Source organism: Phocoena sinus, chromosome 17 (genome assembly GCF_008692025.1).
Source record: "Phocoena sinus isolate mPhoSin1 chromosome 17, mPhoSin1.pri, whole genome shotgun sequence".
Classification (NCBI taxonomy): Eukaryota; Metazoa; Chordata; class Mammalia; order Artiodactyla; family Phocoenidae; genus Phocoena; species Phocoena sinus.
In genome coordinates this window covers 73,128,427-73,140,999 of record NC_045779.1, presented here as the reverse complement: position 1 = coordinate 73,140,999, position 12,573 = coordinate 73,128,427, and the positions used below count along the sequence as shown (strand labels likewise).

At 49.1% G+C, this 12,573-nt stretch overlaps 1 pseudogene; it reads right to left on the bottom strand.

Moving 5' to 3' along the window:
- Nucleotides 1-12,573, bottom strand: part of LOC116742254 — a 158,486-nt pseudogene that overhangs the window by 95,816 nt on the left and 50,097 nt on the right.

Sequence of the window (12,573 nt, the reverse complement as noted above, 5' to 3'; positions counted from 1 at the left end):
TAAAGGAAATTGCAGTACGCTGACAAGCAGAGACACTAAATGAGACCGTATGGCGCCACGTCGAAGACTCGTCCTGGCTGCACCTGAGGAGAGCACTCTCACCGCAGAACTACATGACCCAGCAACAAGCCACTCCTCAGATGCGAGTTCTGGAGTCGGTACTTCTTTGTCATGATCGTTGAAACAGAGAAAGAGCAAACACCAGGAGAAAGAGGGGATGGAGAGGGAGAACAAGAGAGGGCATAAGGGCAAGAACAAGGGCGAGAGATAGAAAAATATTAAGATATTTAGTGCGTAGACACCCAAGATACTCCAAAGAAATGGGTGGGGCTTATGGAGGTAAGAAGATGGGAGAGGGTCAAAGCCTGTGAAACAAAGTGACTAAACCAGGGAGAAGCTGAAACTCACATCTCTGCCTGGGATCCAGGGTGTCCAGACCTATGATCATTAAAACTTCTCGTTTATAGAATACAGTAACAGGGCAGGCTCAGGGCTAGGGGCTATGGATACAGTGGTATCAAGACATACCCGGTCCCTGCACTCATAGGGCGTACATGCCCCACACTGGGGAAGCCTGGTCAGAGATAACAAATGAGTAAATGACCACAACAATTTCAACCTGGGATCTTCTACCCAATAAATGGGTATGGTGAGAATGATAAAGGTTATTCGCTATAATCACTAGTTTTACTATCTCAGCTAGTTAGTTAATCTTCGTGACCATCAATGTTTTCATCTGAAGTTGGGGCTACCAATCCCTACCCGCCAAATAAGCACTGGGATTAAGTCAGTTAATGAAGATATAAACAGCACAGCGCATGGCATTGAGAAGACCTTAATGCCACTGCTATTACCATCCAAGTTAATCGCCCACCTGCATTTCAATTTAAGTCCTACCGTTACGCTGGACTATAAGCGGATGCTCAGTTTGCACGGGCTGGGCTCTGAGGCTGGGCTACCGTTATGCCGGACTATTAGCGGATGCTCAGTTTGCACGGGCTGGGCTCTGAGGCTGGCTTTTTGACAGAGGATGCAGGCAGCACTGCTATTTAAACACAGATGCATGTTCCCATGAAGAAAACCATATTTTTTTATTTTACAAGCCTGGGGTGGGGAGGAGTCATTAAATTAAATAGTTCCCTTGCTGACAGCCGACGATAGTATCACTACCCACCACCCAGTCAAGCTAAAATTAGTAACAACCTTACTGATTCAGAAACCCAAACGGGTATATGGATAAATCAACAATATAACATGTCTACATGATATTACGGTCCAAAAAGGAAAAACCAAAATCATGTCAGCAGACCTGGTTTCTAGTAATGATGTGCCATTGACTCAGTGTATGATCTTGAGAAAATCACTTTCCCTAATTAGGTCAAAGTGTGCTCCTTTTATTTTTTTTATTTTTTGCTCCTTTTTAAATTAAGTAAATTGGAAGACAGGATTACATAGCTTCTTTTCTTTACCAGAAGGTTTATAGAATTCTTCCCTCTCTGGAAAGGGAAAGCAAGCTGTGTGGTAAGAATCACTAGGGTGTCTACCAAGTATTCCTGGCTCTTTGCTTGCAGACCTGTAGTGGGATTGCTATTCCCACCCCTGACGAAGTTAGATACGTCCGTGTGCCTTGCTTTGCCATGAGAAGTGAGCAGAAGTGACCATGTGTCGCCACTCGTCATTAGGTTCAATGACTCACACAATTCACCCCAGTCTCTTTTTCCCTCTGACAGTAACTAGCAATATTTGAGACGGTGGCTGTCCCGTCAGCCTGGTCCCTGAATGCCCACAGTGAGCAGAACCCTCCCTGCTGACCAATGAGATTGTGGAGCTGTTGTTACTGCAGCACGACCCAGCCTATCCTGACCGATAGAGGGGACTCTAATGAGGGAGCGAAGGATAATCCAATTCCGAAGCAAAGGATTCTGGTCAGAGGAGGAACCAACAAAATCAAGAATTGCATGCAGGGCCAGCTTTCAGAGCAGGTCACCAGAGAATTACCAAGGGGCTGTGGAATATCTCTAGAACATACACGAAGACCCTCATTCCCAGGAACTTCAGACCTGGAATATTCGGTGATGTGGTTGGTGTTTGGGTGGGATCTGGGAAGAGCTGGTAATTACCAAGGACAGGGGCTTGTGGAGCATCTAATCACGTGTGTCTCTAGTATATGGGGCAGCTGTACGTGCTCCTGGCTACACCACGCAAAGGAACAGACAAAGCTGACTGGTGGCATCTTGGTTCGTTAGAGGGAGGCCAAGACCATCTAGACTGGGGGTCCTGGTACACTTTTCTAATTCTGGCAGCCTATGAATCTGAGATTCCGTTGTGCTTGGAAAAGACAACGCAACAAAAGCCGCATGTCTGGACATCTCTCTAAACAACAAACAACACCAGGCAGAAGGTGACTTTTTAACAAAGGAGAGGGTGACTGAGTGAGTTATTCATCTTTCCTCGAACGAGGCTGCCGCCGTGAGCCTGGAGGGAGTGGGCTTAACGAATGGCAGCGGGTGGAATGCAGGTTAACCCGAGAAGGAGAGCATGTCGGCAAGGGTTACGAAACGCCAGAAGGAGTGACGGATGAGGGTCGTGTCATCTGCTCTCCTGAAGATGCCCGGGAAGGGGACGGAAGGCTCCCCCTCTAAGTCAGATGTTGACGAACAAGCCCAGGCCCAGGCTAGTGGGAACTGGGGTTGGAGGCCTCTGATGGGGGCAGGGCACATGGTGGTTACGAGGGGGCATGTGGTACTAAGGCGCACTCCTGTTTCCTACCCAGGTTCTCAGCAAACTGAGAAATCGGATGAAGAGCAAGGCAGACGGAGGTCAGCATATCACCTGGGAGTCAGGGCCTCAGGGGCCTGTGTGATGAGCCGCAGGAGGCGGCCAGCCAGTGGAGGCCCAGGCAGCCCTCGTGCCGCGCACCGGGACAGAGCCCTGGACAGGGCCTCAGCCTCGTGTCTCTGCGTGCACAGCGCCCTCTAAAGGAGAGTAAGGTCCAAGCTGAGCTGAGCGTGTGTGACTGGTGTGACCTGGTCGGTCCTCCAGTCAGAGAGGCCACTCCTGTGCCTGGGACGGAGGAAGGAAAGAAGCAAAGGGATCACGTCCAGTGGGCTCCCCAGCAAGGAAGGGGGCCCCTAGGGGGACAGGGATACCCCTTCCTGGTACCGGTCACTCCCTGCCTCTCTCCACCTCATGACGTCCAAGTGGTGTCCAAGACCTTCATGTTCCTGATTGCATTTAGTCTTCTGGAAACCCTGGGAGGAAGGTATCAACACCACACACAACTCACAGACGAGGAGACTGAAGCTCTGAGAGGGTATCAGCCAGTGGAGACAGGCCGGGAGCCGTACCAAAGGCTCGTGATCCCACCTTCTCTGTGATCTGTATTTTTTTTTAGTGCATAAGTCCCAGCAAAGAGCAGTCCTTTACTCTGGGAAAATCTTACCAATAACTGGTCAGAACGGTAGGCATCCATAATGATGTTAAATTTCTCTTCACCTCTAAAAGCCACCCTAAACCATGAGACCCCGCCATGGTTTTATGGGGAATGGTACACAAAGTGTCAGAGAGACACAAGAGGAGAGGAGAGGAAAGAATCTCGGATGCCCACAGTTCGGACCCCATCACTTTACAGACCAAAGACTGCTGCTGAGAAAGGGGAAGAGACCGGCTCAGGGCCATCCAGCTGGTGAGTCTCAGAGCTGGGAGCTGGGAATCCCAGTCCTTGCTGGCTTCCTCTGCCAGCACACAGGCATCCGTGGACCCAACATGCACTCAAACGCACAAGGATGTGGTCTGAGCCACAGCTTATGGGCCCGTCACCACGTGACTTTAGGCAGATCACCTAAACCCTTTGAGTCTCGTTTCTTATACCAAAGCAAGAAACCATCCTAATACCAGGTCCACCTGCTCACGAATTCCCTTGTGAGTGAACAGCCATGAGAGGGTGTTATACAAGTAACTAAAAGATGGAAAGTAAAATTTTAAACTTGGGACTGCCCCTGCAGAGTAGAGCAGGACCAAGGGGCTGGCACTGATTCTGCATATAGTTATATCATCCGCGCTCTGGACCAGGGCTGAAGTGGACCAGGCCTTTGTTCCCTGTGGCCGTGTTCAGGGTTAGGGCTTGACAGTTTCTTTCCAGTTCCTTTTACTTAAAATCCCTTCTATTTTGTGACAAGATGACTTAAGCTTTAAACCCAGGCCGAGGGCTCTGGAGAGCACCTCCTCCACCTGCCTGCGGGAAAGGCCCCAGGGCCAACGAAATGGAGACAAGCGATGAGGCCTGGTGATGACTGACCTACCCTCTGCAGTCCACATGTTTTGAAAACATGACTAAATACTTTTCACGTGGGGGGGGGGGGTTCCATTTTAAGTTAATAAATCCCCTCAAGGAAGGAAATGTAGCGAAGCATACAAACAGCTCACAACTGAAACATTTTCTTCCAGAATATTTTTTCCCCCAAACTTGGTGATAATGCAGCAGGAGGAAAAGAAAATGTTTTTCAAGTTTATGTCACTTCTGTGAGTGGAAGATTCCATATACTTAACACTTTCAGACATCATCACTGGTGCTTGAAAATTTTGTAGATTCCCCCCAAGCCAGCAAATGTCCACCTACTGTGTGCGTAACACCATGGGGGAAAAAGGACAATGGGAACACAGGAATGGATAAAGGAGGGAGGGAGGTCAGTGATACTGCCAGGTGGGCAGCCTGGTATCTGACAGAAGAAATCAACCAGTCGTAAATATTTATGAAGACCCGTGAGAGGCAATGACCTCATCCGAGAGCTCATGCGTGACCCAAAGAACAAGCCCCTGCTCTCACGGAGCACATGGTCCATCTCATTCCACAAGGATGTGCTCCTCTCATTACCCGAGTTGTGTAAACAAGGAAAACTGAGGATCAAAGAAGTTAATCAACTTGTCTAACAGCTTAGAAGAAAGGGAGCCAGGACCCAATCCAGACAGTCTAACAAAAATGCTACTCTCTCCACTGCACAAGACTCCCTGTGCTCTGACTGGACCCCAAAGTAAAGCTCATCCTCAAGGTTAGACTGTTTCTCACCCTTTGCCAGGCCAGATCACTTCTCTTAACAAGACAGACCAGCTTCTTTGGTTTCTACAAATCCCGTTAATCTCTCATCACACAACACTGTCCTAAAGAGATTTCAAGGGAATGCTTCAAATTAAAAACAACCTCCGCGCTTCCAGTGCAGGGGGCACAGGTTCAGTCCTGGCGGGGGAACTAAGATCCCACATACCTCGCAGCACAAGCAAAAACAAAAACAAACAAAAACAATTTAGAAAGAAATCAAACTCACAGAAACAGAGAGTAGAAAAGTGGCTGGTTGCCAGGAACTGAGGAGTGGGGGAAATAGAGAGAGGTTGGTAAAAGGGTGCATCTTTCAGCTATAAGATGAATAAGATCAGAGGATCTAACGTATAACATGGGGACCAGGGTTGGTAACACTGTATCGTGTGACTGAGATTCACCAGGAAAGGAGAACTTAAATGTTCTCACTAAAAAAAAAACAAACAAAAAAAAACAATTTAAGTAAATCAATATGTGAGGTGATGGATGTGAAAATTAACTAGATGGAGGGAATCCTTTCACAATGTAAGAAGATATCAAATCCTCATGACGTACACTTTAAATATCGTCTAATATATACCTCCATAAAATTAAAGAAAACTAAAGAACCAAGCAAACCTTGGAGAATAGTAGCAAGGGAAAAATATGAAGTCAACCACCGGGAAGCCACATCTTCCCTCTGTGTCAGCAGCTCGGCATCCCTAACACATCTGCAGGGCGAGCTCATTAACCATGCCTGGAGATGAGTGCGCTCCTGGCACGGAGCATAATTTATTTCACTTCGGTTTCTTGTCTCCTGCAGATTGAGGCTTTCTTTACATATTATATTTTGCAGTTAAAAAAATATGCAAGATGATGATGGCTTTTGTGAGACTTTTTTTTTTTTTTTTTTTTTCGTCAGGCTAATGTTGAGAAAACCAATCTGACTCCCTGGCCCTCTCCTCCACGGCTGTGAAATCACAAATCAGGCATAATAATAGTGTTCTCCTTAAGGATTCACCCAAGCGTTGCCGCCAGCTCGGTGTACCAATGATGAAATTTGCACTGTGCTTACAGGACTGTTTTATTGATACAAATGGACTTTTGTACCCAAATGACTGAACAGCTGGTTCCTGTGCCTTGGTGTGTATGGGATCTCTTGTTCTCTTCCTGGATCCCTGGAAGAGGCCAGCCGTGAGTGACCGTGATAGCATGAGAGGACAGAGGCGGTGGGTGATGCTGTCCGTTTCAGCGAGAAAGTCATCTGGCTCCAGCCATGTCCTTCTTCTCTATCCTCCCTGCCTGCCCCTTTCCTTGGAGTCCACAGGCCTCAAGACATGAATTTATCCATGCTTCCCAGAGGCCTGCAATGGCTGAGCAAGTGCAAAGATGGGCCCCTGGGCACGTGGCCAGCCACGGGGGCTGGATGGGGATACGGTGTAGCCACAGCATATGTGGTCAAATATTCCAATGTTTCGGTCAACGGGAAGCTCAAAATTGTAAAGTCTAAAATTCCATGTGCAGCTGCCTTGACATCTTTGAGCCCCACGGAGCCCCAAAGACCTAACCACGAGCGCCCCTGCTCTCCCCAGACACGCTCCCACCCGGCAGGAAGGCTCCCTACCCAGCGAGTCCCCCTTACTAGCCGGACCAGCTGCACCCCAGCCAGTCCTCCGCACAGCAGCTTTCCCCTCCCTGCCAGCCCACGGAATCATTCCAACAAGCCGGCCACATCCTCCCTTGGGGACCAGGGGCCGGCCACCCCACCCTCTTGTCACTACAAAGCCTGTCTCCCACTGCCCCTGCCAGTTCACCTTGTCCCCAAGGACAACCTCTGGGTGGCCTGCGTGGCTCGAGGTATGCTCCTCCGCTGGCCTCTGAGTACAGGACTCACAAACTGCTGTCAATCTCATCCGTCCGGCGTCCTGTGTTTGACCACCATGTACTATTTAGGGCAGGAAATCCATCCCTCCCCAGTGGTGTGAAGAGGAGACCATCAAAACATCTTTTCCCAAATTAAAAAAAAAAACAAACAAAACACAATTCCATTTTAGTTGCATTAACGGATGGAGAGGAAGTGGGATTATTCTGCCCTGAAGTCAACCTGATCACAGGGCATCCCGAGCCCTCTTCAGCCCTAGGAAGCATGTGTTTAGGGAAAGCCATGAGCAAACTGGAGCATGCTCAGAGCACCCTGATCAGCTGGGTGAGAGGGGACCAGGGGCCAGACTCAGACTGGACTCCTTTGCTGAGCGGTGAGACAGGCAGGATGAGGCCAGACTGCAGGTTAGGAAACTGAGGCACATTCCACGGAGGAGCTGTATGTAGCAGAGGCTGCCAGTACTCTGCCCAGCCCCTCCTGCCCCAGCCCCCAGCTTCTACGGACTTCTTTCCAAACGACTCACCCCGAAACCTTATTGAAAAGATTATCTTTGTGGTCCTGGCGCTACTTCCTTTGGGCAAACTGTGAGCCAAAGCTTACGACCCTGGAGCCGTCCAATGACTGACTGGTACGGGAGTGTGGGGGATCCCCTGCCTCAAGGACGGACACACTCTGTGCGGTGTAGCTTACACTCCAGAGCTCCCCTCGGGATCCAGCCCAGGTCAGGGATGCACGGAGGCTGTACTGTTTTTGGCTTCTTCCCTCTCCTATCCTGTTACCCTGCTTTTATGCAGGTCCTCCCCAAAGCACTTCCTTCACGAATCTTCACCTCAGAGAGCCTGAGGGGCCTGAACTAAGTCAGCATCCAAGGGCCATATGCCTCAACCAGGTAAAGAGATCATGCACCAGAGGCTGCAGGTAGCCGTGGGCAGACAGAAAGGCAGAAATCAGCGAAGATACGCCAGACAGGAAGAACAGACAGGTGACAGTCCAAATGGGTGCGTCACCAAGGATTTATGGCCCAAGGAGCTAACGCATCATCACCACAGGGAATCGGTACACCGAAGGGCCACCAGGACCCTGGGGTAGGAAACAGGCAATGACAGAAAGAACCATCCGAGTGGAGAAGGTAATCAGCTTGACTCATTCAAATGTATTTCCTGGGAATCCAAGCCGATTACCTTAGAAAAGAAGCAGGATAGCCAACTTCTGATACTTGAATAACACCCACAAAAAAGAAATTTGCAATGTTCTCTGGGGTTCCACAGGGGTAATTTGGATCCATTATGTGGAATGAGGTAGAGATGGATTTGGGCTCGCTTTAAGGAAGAGCATTCTAAGAGCCGTAACGGGTCAAGGGGGCACGGTCCTCCCAGGAGTTAATGAGTATTTGGCCACTGGAAGCGTACCACACTTTTTAGGGACATAATTGAGCACATCAAAGCATCTCTTAGAGGGGATGTGGAATTAGATGACTCATAAGGTCCATTCCAGCCAGAACCCCCAAAATCATAGTTTCTTTCTCTACTCCCAGCCTCACAAAGAGCCTGAGCAAATAGACCAATGTTTCCAGCTCGATTTATTTCCCTCAGGGTTTCTTCAGCACTCTACCAAAAGTTTAATAGGTAAAAAAAAAAAACAATCTCCAAAATGAAGAGTACCCTAAAACAATGGATACAACTATTGTATATTTCAGATTTCTAAAAAATAATAACTGAGTGATCAAGGTCAGGCAACTTAACTGACTTTGCAGTACAGATCATTAAAAACAAAACCTAAAATCAATTTTTAAAAAAGGGTTGTTTTTCCCAAAATAGGTAAGTTGGCGATATTACACTGGCCGATACACCGTGAACAGGTGAAAACTTCATTACATACTAGTTTTGTTCCACAGACCAGTATTTGGGAACCTTTGCCCTGAAAATATATGTCTGCTAGAGTCTCACCGTATCGCTGTTTCCAGTTTTCACGATTTAGAGGATATATTTAAGGAACGCAGTCAGGTAATAAAAGGTCTCTTTCAAACTTCCATAACTGAATTCAACATTCCAGCAATAACAGAGTCAAGACTGCTAGGATTCTACGTTGTTTCATGTGACGCCTCACGAATCACTTGTGCTACTGAGTTAGTTTATAAAACATATCACTGGGCGCGCTCAGCAGCTGTGTGTCGCTAGGTAGACCGGTGTCATTCCTGCTCAGAAACGTGCACCTGGGGTCCAGGCTGGCTATGAGCTGGGCACAGATGTGCCACTGTGAGGGGGTGGGCCTCTCTCCTCCTGCCTAGCTAGCTGCCCGCGCTGGTGCGCGGGGTGCACTCACCCTGGAGAAGCGCCTTTACAGTGAGAACACAGCACCTGCCTGAGGAGTGGAGGGAGGGGTCCGGAAGGGAGAGGATGCTGGCGGGGGCAGGGGGCACTCCTGCTTCCTAGGCAGAGGAGTGGGGCAGTCAGGCAAGGCTTCTCTGAGGCCCCGTTAGGGAAGGAAAAACACACCAAGGATTCCGCACCAAAGGGGCAGCAGGGGACAGGCCTACAGACAAGTGGGCCTGGGGGCTTCTGGAGTAAGAGCTGGAGAAAAGGAGAAAAAGCCTGAGGAGAGTCCTGGGAGACGAGGGAGCTCACGCTGAACACGGCGGTTCCTCTCCCCTGCCGCCCCCGTCTCCATCTCCTCCGTCCCAGTGAAGGGGGCCAACCTCCCGTTTCTCAGTCAGAAGCCGGGGAGTCACCCCGACACCTCCCTTCCCGTAGCCTCTCCCTGCACCACCCGTCCAGGTCCGGTCAGTTCCAGTTCTGGTCCCACCCTGGGTGGAGCTGCCATCACCTCCCACAACTTCAGGGGCCTCCTAACTGGCTGTCCCCAGGCCAACGCTCGCCCTCTTCCACAGAGCAGCCTACGTGCTACTCTAAAGACACATCTGACCAGTTCACTCCCCACATAAAACCCTTCAACAGCTTCTCTTTTCATTTAGGATAAAATCCAGGTCCCTTATCGTGACCCCCAGGCGTCCGCATGGCTGACCCCTTCCCGCCCTCCCGCGTGCCTCACGAGGTCTCTGTCCCCACGGCTCACTCACCTCCCCACAGGCTCCCCGCACCCCACACTGCATCCCATCCCAGGTCACATGGCTCCTGGTCCATCCCTCCTCTCCCCCGCTCCTCTGATAGCTCTTCCCACAGCTTCCTCAGGGGAAGCTTTTTCTGCCCCTAAACTAGGTTAGCAATCGAGTAATCCCACCCGCATCGGTCACTCTCGTAACACGGACCACTTCTCATCCTTCACTTCTCTCTATTGGAACGAAATCCCTCTCTGTGTCTTTTGCCCCGACTCAGGCACGCGCTCGGTTTTGTTCACTCGTCTATGCCCAGGGCTAAGCACAAGGACCGGCGCATTGTAGTAGTTTAATTAAATGTTCTCTATTAACCTTAAAAATGAGTAGAAAAATAAAATCAAGAAGAGGAAGATGAAGAAAGACAGGTATGCTGAAGTGTCCAAATGGCTCACAACTGCGAGGAGGAAGTGCTGCAGAGTTTTCAGGAGATCTGCTCAGCTTTGCCTCTCGGAGCAGAAGGCCGGGGCCAGACTGGCTGGGCGCGGAGAGAGCAGGTGGGCTGCGGTCAAGCTGCTGCAGTGAACCGGGTGGTCACTACTGAGACCTCAAACTGGACAGTGGCAACGTGCAGTAGGTGGAGGGGAAAGAGTGAAGAGCTACGAGGGGGTGGATTTGGGAGAACGCATTAGCTGGCTGGGTACCTCGGGTCCAACGGGAGCGAAGGAGTCAGGACATGGCTCGGGCTTGAACAACTGGCCAGCCGATGATGCCGTCCGAGGAGACGGGACCCAGGAGCATGAGGGGGGATGCGCTTGTATTAGCTTCCTACGGCTGCTGTAACAAGTTACCACACACTAGCTGACTTACAACAACAGAGACTTATTCTTGCACAGTTCTGGAGGTCAGAAGTGTGAAATCAAGTTGTCATCAGTGTTGGTTCTTTCTGAAGGCTCTGAGGGTTCTCCAGAGAAACAGAACCGACTGGATGAATGGAATAGAATAGAATAGGATAGAATAGTAGAAAAAAAAGATTAAAATATACATATAAAATAGATACATGATATATCTACGGAGGATATATCTCTCTATAATAGCTGACCATTGATCAACAGGAGTTTGAACAGCATGGGTCCACTTACACGCAGATTTTTTTTCCCTATAAATATGTCCTATGGTACTCTATCCATGGTTGGTTGAATCCCCTGATGCAGAACCTCAGGTACCAATGCAGTTGTAAAGTGATACGCAGGTTTCTCTGCTGCACAGGGGTTGACACCCTTAACCCCTATGTCATTCAAGGGTCAACTATAATATTTTTATAAGTATAATATAAATAGATTTATTATGAAGAATGGGCTCACATGATTACGGAGGCTGAGAAGTTCCACAGTCTCCCATCTGCAAGCTGGTGACCCAAGAAAGCCAGTGGTGTAGGTCAACCTTCGTCCAAAGGCCTGAGAACCAGTGGAGATAAGTCTCAGTCCAAGGCAGGAGAAAACCACTGTCCTGGCTCGTACAGTCAGGCAGAAGGGGGAAATCTTCCTGTCCTCTGCTTTTTGTTCTATTCAGACCCTCCGTGGATTGGCTGGTGCCCACCCACACTGGGGAGGGACGTCTGCTTTACTGAGTCAACTCTTCCAGAAACTCTCTCACAGACACACCCAGAAATAACGTTTAACCAGATATCTGGGAACCCCATAGCCTAGTCGACATGACACATAAAATCAACCATCACAGGGAGAATCTGTGCCATACTGCTCTCCTAGCTTCCAGCAGCTCCTGGAAATCTTTGGTATTTCGTGCCCGGTGGACACATCTCTCCAATCCCCGCCTCTACTCTCCTCCTGTCTTCTCTCTGCTGTCTCTGTGTCCCGAACCTCCCTCTACCTTTCTCTTATTAGGCCTCATGTCATTGGACTTAGGGGCTACCCTAAATCCAGGAAGATCTTATCTCGAGATTCCTGCCTTAATTATTGATACATCTGCAAAGACCCTTTTTTCAAATAAGACCACAGTCACAGGTACTGGGAGGAGAGGATTTGGACGGATCTTTTGCGGGGGTGGGAGCCACTGCTCAACTCCCTACACAGGAAATGTGGAAATGGTGACTCCCATAGGCCTGTTTTGCCACATTTTAAAGACACGAGAGAAAGAGCAAATGGTCTGGAGTCACTCACAAGGGTAGACTGACACCGAGGACATCCTTAGCAATACATGGGGTTCAACAAAACAGATCCGGCGCTGTTTAAAATGCAGGGATCGGCACTGCGCCCATCTCTCTTTGTCCTTTTCATTTCCCTAAATCACTTGATTTAAATACCCAGCTTTTGCATTAACTCGCCAGAATAACTGACATCTCAATGTCCTCCTCTCTTTGTCACCCGTTACTAAATATACATTCTCTTCAGCAAAGTTTTCAGATTGACTGCTCCTGACAGGAAACACAGATTTCAACATTTACACAGAAGTTGTCTGTCAAAAAAAAAAAAAAAAAAAAAAAAGGAATAGAAAAAAATGCCCTATTTTCGGATGTCTCTTTGCTTAAAACGCAGGAGAGAGAAGAGGGAG